This window comes from Tupaia chinensis, unplaced genomic scaffold (assembly GCF_000334495.1).
Source record: "Tupaia chinensis unplaced genomic scaffold, TupChi_1.0 Scaffold139943_1, whole genome shotgun sequence".
Taxonomy (NCBI): Eukaryota; Metazoa; Chordata; class Mammalia; order Scandentia; family Tupaiidae; genus Tupaia; species Tupaia belangeri.
In genome coordinates, this window is record NW_006199822.1 from 2959092 (window position 1) to 2967970 (window position 8879).

Here is an 8879-nt window from a genome sequence, read left to right on the forward strand (position 1 = left end):
GCTAGCTCATTTGCTGGAGGCTGAATTATCAGTAGAAAATCTTCATTTCTCCTGTGTCCTGAAATACCTAGTTCACAGGAGCCATGTGGAACCTTCTTTTGAAGGCCTGGCCTCTTCTGCCTAGTTCGCAGGAGCCATGTGAAACCTTCTTCTCCTTGCTCTCCATTTTAAGAAAGGGCAGGCATCTCAACTGGAATGCATGGGAGAGCCCAGAGTGGTGACAGAGATGAAGGGAAAGGCTTCCCCCCTCAGGCAAAGGGACCAAGGAGTACAATGTAGTAAAATGCCAGCTCCCAGAGCCTAGGTTACCAAAATGGTGTCTTGGATGAGAGGAAAGGATACTGGACCCCCTGAGAAAGGAAACCAGCAGCCTCAAAATCTTTTTGCTGTATGTAGTTGCTGCTCCATCTCTTGCCCTTCTGGCGCCCGTTACAGGACCACAATCGGACCACGTCCTTCTCAAGCCTGAGCTGCTGGGCAATGTGGCCCATCTGCAGCGTGGGCTGTGGGCACTGCAGGACCATGGTCTCCTGGTTCCCCCGCAAACAATTCTTGATACTGGTTTGCTATTTCTGGCCTGCCCTAGAGTCTCTGCTTTGCATATCTGCTTAAGATTTTCCTTGCTGTTAGCTTCCTCCACCCACTTCTGCAGCAGAGGCTGAAACTTGCACATGCTCTTGAAACTGAGCTCCAGAGCTTCAAAACTGCAGATGGTTGTTTGATTGAACACCTTCTCAAAGAGAACCCCCAGGGTGAGCCCCACATCAGCCTGGATATATCCTAGGGTGATCCTCTTTCTGCTTCTAGAGTTTGGAAAATTGCTCGCGTTCTTTCTGCGAAGCTTTGATGTCCTGGGACTCCTCAGGGCTCTTGTTCTAGCGTCTCCTCAAGCTTCACATCACGAGAAGAGGCAGAGCAGGGCTCTGGGGAGGCACCCTCTGAGGTTCTCTGACCCCCTGCCCCGCCTCTCCCAGCCCCTCTCCCTTCTCTGTTCTCCCCCCATCCCTTACCCCCCTACTCCCCAACCTCCCACCCCAATCCCTCGCCTTCAAGCTGGGAGATCTTCAGGCTCTTTTGGGGCACCAGCCCCACCCCACTGGAGGCCCACAGTAAGCCATCACTCTTGCAGAGCGCTGGGAGGGAGGGCACAGATGAATCCCCTACATCTCAGAGCCTGGCCCGACCCCCAGCCTGGATTTCTGGCACACCAAGAGAGCTTTGGAAGCTTAACCAGGTCAGAGGGTCAATCTATCCTGGCTCTAGCTCCTCTGGCCCATTATCTTCACCTCCTGGAGGAGGTGGAAGTGAGAGGACCAAGTCTGAAGCCCATATCTGCCCTGGGGAAAGAAGGCTCCCTCCCCAGGCCAAGTGCCTGGAGGAATGAGGGCTTGCCCAGGGACTCTAATGCTTGAATTGTTTCTAATGTTTTTGTTTTAAAGAAATGCTGTTTAAGCATTCTTTTACATAATCCTGGAATATCGCTTTAAATGCATGTGGAAGAGAAGAATTTCCATATTAGGGTGAGTGTTTCTTCAGTTTTACTAATTTCAAATAGAAACAAATTTCTGATAGATACACTATATAATATTGGGCTGTCAGAAAAGTCATGCTGTATTTATCAGTTTTTCTATGAAGAAATGTGTCATGACTTTTCAGACAACCCAGTAAGGGAAATGGTTTTTAGTTTGGGTTGTCAATGTTTTATTTTTCAATGATGAATTATTTAAAAATGTTGTTAGATTTTCTGTGTGTATATTAATTTTATTTAACAAATACATAGATGCTATGATTGATTCACTGGGCTTAACAGTTGTGGTCATCTACTGGAATATCATTCTTTTTCTTGATTTCTTAATATGGCAAAGAGCATTAATAGGTTATCATGTAAAATTACTTTTGCATTTGTAGAATAAACTCCACTTGGTCATGATGAATTATTTTTTCATATGTTACTGGTTGGATTTGCTAATATTTTACTGAAGATTATTGCATCTATGTTCAGGAGAGAAATTAGCTTGTAATTTTCCTTTCTCATTTTGTCCTTGTCTAGTTTTCAATATCAGAGCTGTATAAAATTGGAAATTACCTGTTTGATACATTTTTGCAATCTAGTTTTAGCCCATAAACCTACATAGATCCAGGGCTTTTGTAATTGCTTGGTAACTTTTATTTACCTGGTTTTATTTTTTTTCATTTTATTTCTTTAAACATTCCTCTTGTCTGTAAACATTTTAAACATGTCTACTGTATAGTTTAGTTTTGCTTTTTATCTTAACTCTAGAGTATCAAATTATATGCATTTTGCAACTTGCTCATTTTATTTTGTACTATGTCCATGACAATTCTCTATGTGAATTTTCCAGCAATTCTATTATTTTTATTCTCTATGTATGATCCTATTATTTAGGTTAATTTATTTAGTTCTTCCATGAGAGAGAAAGATATAGACAGAGGGACAGGCATACCCAGCAAGGTCTTCACACCATTACCCACCTGAGTCTCAGCCTGCCTGGATCATGGACATGTGTGCATATTCCCAGCAAGCTCAGGGGATATGGGATATGAACCCAGGTCCTTCTCCATATGGGTCCAGTTACATTATCATTATGTCACTACCTGGCACCTGATTTCATTATTGGTTGCTTCAGACAGGTTGCCTTCACAAACCTTGTAATCTTTTTTTATCAACCTGAATTGGGAAGGAAGAACTCTGCCAGCCTTTCAGTGCCTCCTTGACACATGGGCAGCCAGGGAGCTCAGACACACTCACAGGAGCCTGTAATACTTGGAATCCTGTGTGTTGAGCTCTTTCCAGAAGCCACTTCTTCCTGATCTGGATCGAGGGACTCTCCAATACTAATCTCCTGGCTTTGGACTTGCCATGACCAAGGAAGTCCTATTGTCTCTTTCTCAGGATCCCCACAGTCTGAGGCTCAAACATACCCAGCTGCTCATCACCCCGACAGCTGCCTGGTTTAGCAAAGGCTGAGGTGGAAGCACCAGCTAGCTGTGCAAAGGTAATCTTATCCCCAAATCTTCAGCCATCCATGTGTGCTTCTAAAAGTTCACCATGGCCACTAATCACCCATGCACTTGTTCAGCATATAGTTTTCCAGTGTCTCCTCTCTACTGGACAATATGCTGCCAGCAGAGGATACAGGGTGAACTGAAACCCATGTGCTCTCTGTCCTCCAGGATGTAGAGTCCAGTGCAGGCAGGCAGTTCTCATCCTATAGCCATACTGAGAACTAGAAGGCAGAAGCTATATCTTATGCTACAGTGAGAGGGTTCCAGGCAATGAGGAGCCCTGCTCAAGGAGGTCAGCAAAGATTTCTCTGAAGGCTCGGTGCTTGAGCAGAGATTTGCAGAATAATCTTGAGTCTTAAATTGTGAAAGAGGGATGGGAATGTCTGTCCAGGCACACTAAATGACATGTGCAATGACCTGGGGGAGAGTATACAAGGCCAGGAAAAAGCCTAAAGTTGGTTAATGTGTCAGGAACAGAGAATAATTTTAACAGTGAATCTGCAGAGATGAACAGGGCCAGAAATGAACACTATGATGAACAGAGATGAACACTCATGGATATAGAAGTTTTGCATGTGTCCTAAAACTAGTGGAAAATCATTTTTAAAATATGAACATAGTGAGGGACCAGCAGTTAGCATAATGGTTATGTTGCTGGACTCCCATGTAGTCGACTGCAATTTGCGTCCCGGACCCGGTGGCTTAAAACTCATGCCAGGTGCTTGTGCGTGCGTGCCCAAGATCCCAAGAGGGAATGGAGGAGAAGGGATTGTGGCATGACCATCCCCCCGGGTGGATGATTTCTCCCTTTCTGTCTCTCTATCTCTGTCTGGCAAGCACATGCGCTCTATAGCAAAAACCTACCCCCCCAAAAAAAATGAAGATGGTTGGAGAGAAACAGCAAGTGGTCGACTGTGGTTCTAGTCCCAGACTTGGCAGCTTCAAAATCATGCCAGGGGCATGTGCATGCATTCTCAAAAATCTCAAGAGAATGGAGAAGGGAGTGAGTCATAGCCATCCCCCGACTGCAGGGGGAGGGGGTGGGTGATTTCTCTGTTTCCTTCTCTCTGTCTCTAGTGAGCTTTTGCCTATGGAAAAACCTAAAAATTATACAGTATGGCAAGTATGGAAGCAAAGGGGACAGGGCCAACTGGTTCCTGTATTGCAGGTAAGTGGTGGTAATGAGTGCTGGGGCTGGGGCGGCAAGAGCACAGAGGGAGATAAATGAATGGATTCCAAATTCACTTGGGTGATAGGACTGACAGGATTTTATTAGACATTATTCAATGATCATAGCCAACAGTTTCCGTATGTTTTCGTTATCATTTTAAATGTGCTTGGCACCGTTTTAAGCAACTTACATATATTATTTAGTGCTCCCACCAGCTCTGTGAGGTAAGTTCTATTATAAGACCAATTTCACAGATGAGAAAACAGAATGCAGAAATCTTAAGGCCCTTACCCAGGCTAGGAAGCAGCCTCTTCATTTTGCAATTGAATTGTGTGTGGAATGAGGGGGTGAGGATGAGGGAGAGGGAAGTGTGATTTCTGAGTTCTGCCTTGTGCAAACTGACTGTACCTTTGGGGCCAAGCACTGGGCTAAGGAGCCTCCTGAGGACGATGTTTGGGGAAGGAATTTAATTTTAGCTGAATTTTGAGCGTGATACATTTAAGATAGGTATGAGACATTTAAGAGGCAGCTGAATGTATAGCTCTGGAGCTTAAAGAAGACTTCCAGGCTGGGGATATCAATGTTAGTCATCAGCATAACTGATGTGGGCAGTAATGAGATCTTGGGGCTGGGCTGGGGAATGGAGTTAGAGTCAGAGGAGAGACCTGAGATAGAGCCTGAAGGATCTCGAATATGAAATGGCCAGGGAGAGAGGGTAAAACTGGAAAGCAGCGAGGTAAAAGTAGCCCGGAAGGAAAATCAGGGGATGGATATGTCTTGGAAGCCGGGGAGAAAACATTCCAAAAAATGGAAGTGGCTATTAATGTTAAATGCTTCTAAGAGGTGAATGAAGATGAATTCACATGGAGAGGTTTGAATTTTTAGGAGAAGGTGGCAGAGAGCTGACAAAGGGACCCGTCAGAAGACCATCACATGGGCCAGGTGTAGGGATGGTGGTTGGACGAGGAAGCGATTGTGGCAATGGAGGGGAGAGAGAGATTTCACAAAATATTGGGCTGTTGGAAAAGTCATGATGCACTTTTGCATAGAAAACCAGAAAAAAAATATGTCATGACTTTTCTGACAGCCCAATAGGTAAAACTTGCTGATGGATTGGAATTGAGGATAGTTTTGGGGTTTAAAGTTAGTGTTTCTGGGTAAATGGTGTTGCCATTTACAATGACAGGATTGGAGATGAGTAGAAATAGGTACAGACATCAGGTCCATTTATATCATGCTCAGTTTGAGATGTCTATGAAAAATTCAGCAGGTATATGAAATACATAGTTCTTGACACAGAAAAGAGGTCAAAGCAAGAGATATAGATTCTAGAATCTTCATCATGGAGGTGTCATTTAAAATGTTGGGCTGGAATATATCAATTCCAGAGAGAATAGACATAGCCATTGACTAAAAATGAGAGGCAAAGTGGTAGAGTAGCAGCTCAAAGAGTACCGATAGTTTGTCAAGAGGGTGGGAGAACGAACAGATGTGGGACACGTAGTGGAACTTCCTGACCTTGAACAAGGCAAAGACCTTCACTTGGCGGCATCTGTACACAGAGCTATGTGATGTTCTCCTGCTGGGTTCAAAGGAAGAACTCTGCCAGCCTTTCAGTGCCTCCTTGACACATGGGCAGCCAGGGAGCTCAGACACACTCACAGGAGCCTGTAATACTTGGAATCCTGTGTGTTGAGCTCTTTCCAGAAGCCACTTCTTCCTGATCTGGATCGAGGGACTCTCCAATACTAATCTCCTGGCTTTGGACTTGCCATGACCAAGGAAGTCCTATTGTCTCTTTCTCAGGATCCCCACAGTCTGAGGCTCAAACATACCCAGCTGCTCATCACCCCGACAGCTGCCTGGTTTAGCAAAGGCTGAGGTGGAAGCACCAGCTAGCTGTGCAAAGGTAATCTTATCCCCAAATCTTCAGCCATCCATGTGTGCTTCTAAAAGTTCACCATGGCCACTAATCACCCATGCACTTGTTCAGCATATAGTTTTCCAGTGTCTCCTCTCTACTGGACAATATGCTGCCAGCAGAGGATACAGGGTGAACTGAAACCCATGTGCTCTCTGTCCTCCAGGATGTAGAGTCCAGTGCAGGCAGGCAGTTCTCATCCTATAGCCATACTGAGAACTAGAAGGCAGAAGCTATATCTTATGCTACAGTGAGAGGGTTCCAGGCAATGAGGAGCCCTGCTCAAGGAGGTCAGCAAAGATTTCTCTGAAGGCTCGGTGCTTGAGCAGAGATTTGCAGAATAATCTTGAGTCTTTAATTGTGAAAGAGGGATGGGAATGTCTGTCCCGGCACACTAAATGACATGTGCAATGACCTGGGGGAGAGTATACAAGGCCAGGAAAAAGCCTAAAGTTGGTTAATCAGTCAGGAACAGAGAATAATTTTAACAGTGAATCTGCAGAGATGAACAGGGCCAGAAATGAACACTATGATGAACAGAGATGAACACTCATGGATATAGAAGTTTTGCATGTGTCCTAAAACTAGTGGAAAATCATTTTTAAAATATGAACATAGTGAGGGACCAGCAGTTAGCATAATGGTTATGTTGCTGGACTCCCATGTAGTCGACTGCAATTTGCGTCCCGGACCCGGTGGCTTAAAACTCATGCCAGGTGCTTGTGCGTGCGTGCCCAAGATCCCAAGAGGGAATGGAGGAGAAGGGATTGTGGCATGACCATCCCCCCGGGTGGATGATTTCTCCCTTTCTGTCTCTCTATCTCTGTCTGGCAAGCACATGCGCTCTATAGCAAAAACCTACCCCCCCAAAAAAAATGAAGATGGTTGGAGAGAAACAGCAAGTGGTCGACTGTGGTTCTAGTCCCAGACTTGGCAGCTTCAAAATCATGCCAGGGGCATGTGCATGCATTCTCAAAAATCTCAAGAGAATGGAGAAGGGAGTGAGTCATAGCCATCCCCCGACTGCAGGGGGAGGGGGTGGGTGATTTCTCTGTTTCCTTCTCTCTGTCTCTAGTGAGCTTTTGCCTATGGAAAAACCTAAAAATTATACAGTATGGCAAGTATGGAAGCAAAGGGGACAGGGCCAACTGGTTCCTGTATTGCAGGTAAGTGGTGGTAATGAGTGCTGGGGCTGGGGCGGCAAGAGCACAGAGGGAGATAAATGAATGGATTCCAAATTCACTTGGGTGATAGGACTGACAGGATTTTATTAGACATTATTCAATGATCATAGCCAACAGTTTCCGTATGTTTTCGTTATCATTTTAAATGTGCTTGGCACCGTTTTAAGCAACTTACATATATTATTTAGTGCTCCCACCAGCTCTGTGAGGTAAGTTCTATTATAAGACCAATTTCACAGATGAGAAAACAGAATGCAGAAATCTTAAGGCCCTTACCCAGGCTAGGAAGCAGCCTCTTCATTTTGCAATTGAATTGTGTGTGGAATGAGGGGGTGAGGATGAGGGAGAGGGAAGTGTGATTTCTGAGTTCTGCCTTGTGCAAACTGACTGTACCTTTGGGGCCAAGCACTGGGCTAAGGAGCCTCCTGAGGACGATGTTTGGGGAAGGAATTTAATTTTAGCTGAATTTTGAGCGTGATACATTTAAGATAGGTATGAGACATTTAAGAGGCAGCTGAATGTATAGCTCTGGAGCTTAAAGAAGACTTCCAGGCTGGGGATATCAATGTTAGTCATCAGCATAACTGATGTGGGCAGTAATGAGATCTTGGGGCTGGGCTGGGGAATGGAGTTAGAGTCAGAGGAGAGACCTGAGATAGAGCCTGAAGGATCTCGAATATGAAATGGCCAGGGAGAGAGGGTAAAACTGGAAAGCAGCGAGGTAAAAGTAGCCCGGAAGGAAAATCAGGGGATGGATATGTCTTGGAAGCCGGGGAGAAAACATTCCAAAAAATGGAAGTGGCTATTAATGTTAAATGCTTCTAAGAGGTGAATGAAGATGAATTCACATGGAGAGGTTTGAATTTTTAGGAGAAGGTGGCAGAGAGCTGACAAAGGGACCCGTCAGAAGACCATCACATGGGCCAGGTGTAGGGATGGTGGTTGGACGAGGAAGCGATTGTGGCAATGGAGGGGAGAGAGAGATTTCACAAAATATTGGGCTGTTGGAAAAGTCATGATGCACTTTTGCATAGAAAACCAGAAAAAAAATATGTCATGACTTTTCTGACAGCCCAATAGGTAAAACTTGCTGATGGATTGGAATTGAGGATAGTTTTGGGGTTTAAAGTTAGTGTTTCTGGGTAAATGGTGTTGCCATTTACAATGACAGGATTGGAGATGAGTAGAAATAGGTACAGACATCAGGTCCATTTATATCATGCTCAGTTTGAGATGTCTATGAAAAATTCAGCAGGTATATGAAATACATAGTTCTTGACACAGAAAAGAGGTCAAAGCAAGAGATATAGATTCTAGAATCTTCATCATGGAGGTGTCATTTAAAATGTTGGGCTGGAATATATCAATTCCAGAGAGAATAGACATAGCCATTGACTAAAAATGAGAGGCAAAGTGGTAGAGTAGCAGCTCAAAGAGTACCGATAGTTTGTCAAGAGGGTGGGAGAACGAACAGATGTGGGACACGTAGTGGAACTTCCTGACCTTGAACAAGGCAAAGACCTTCACTTGGCGGCATCTGTACACAGAGCTATGTGATGTTCTCCTGCTGGGTTCA

General features: G+C 44.7%; 1 pseudogene; it reads right to left on the bottom strand.

Moving 5' to 3' along the window:
- Nucleotides 1-186: 186 nt before the first annotated feature.
- LOC102476006 (POU domain, class 5, transcription factor 1-like) overlaps nucleotides 187-8879 on the bottom strand; it is an 11377-nt pseudogene continuing 2684 nt past the window's right edge.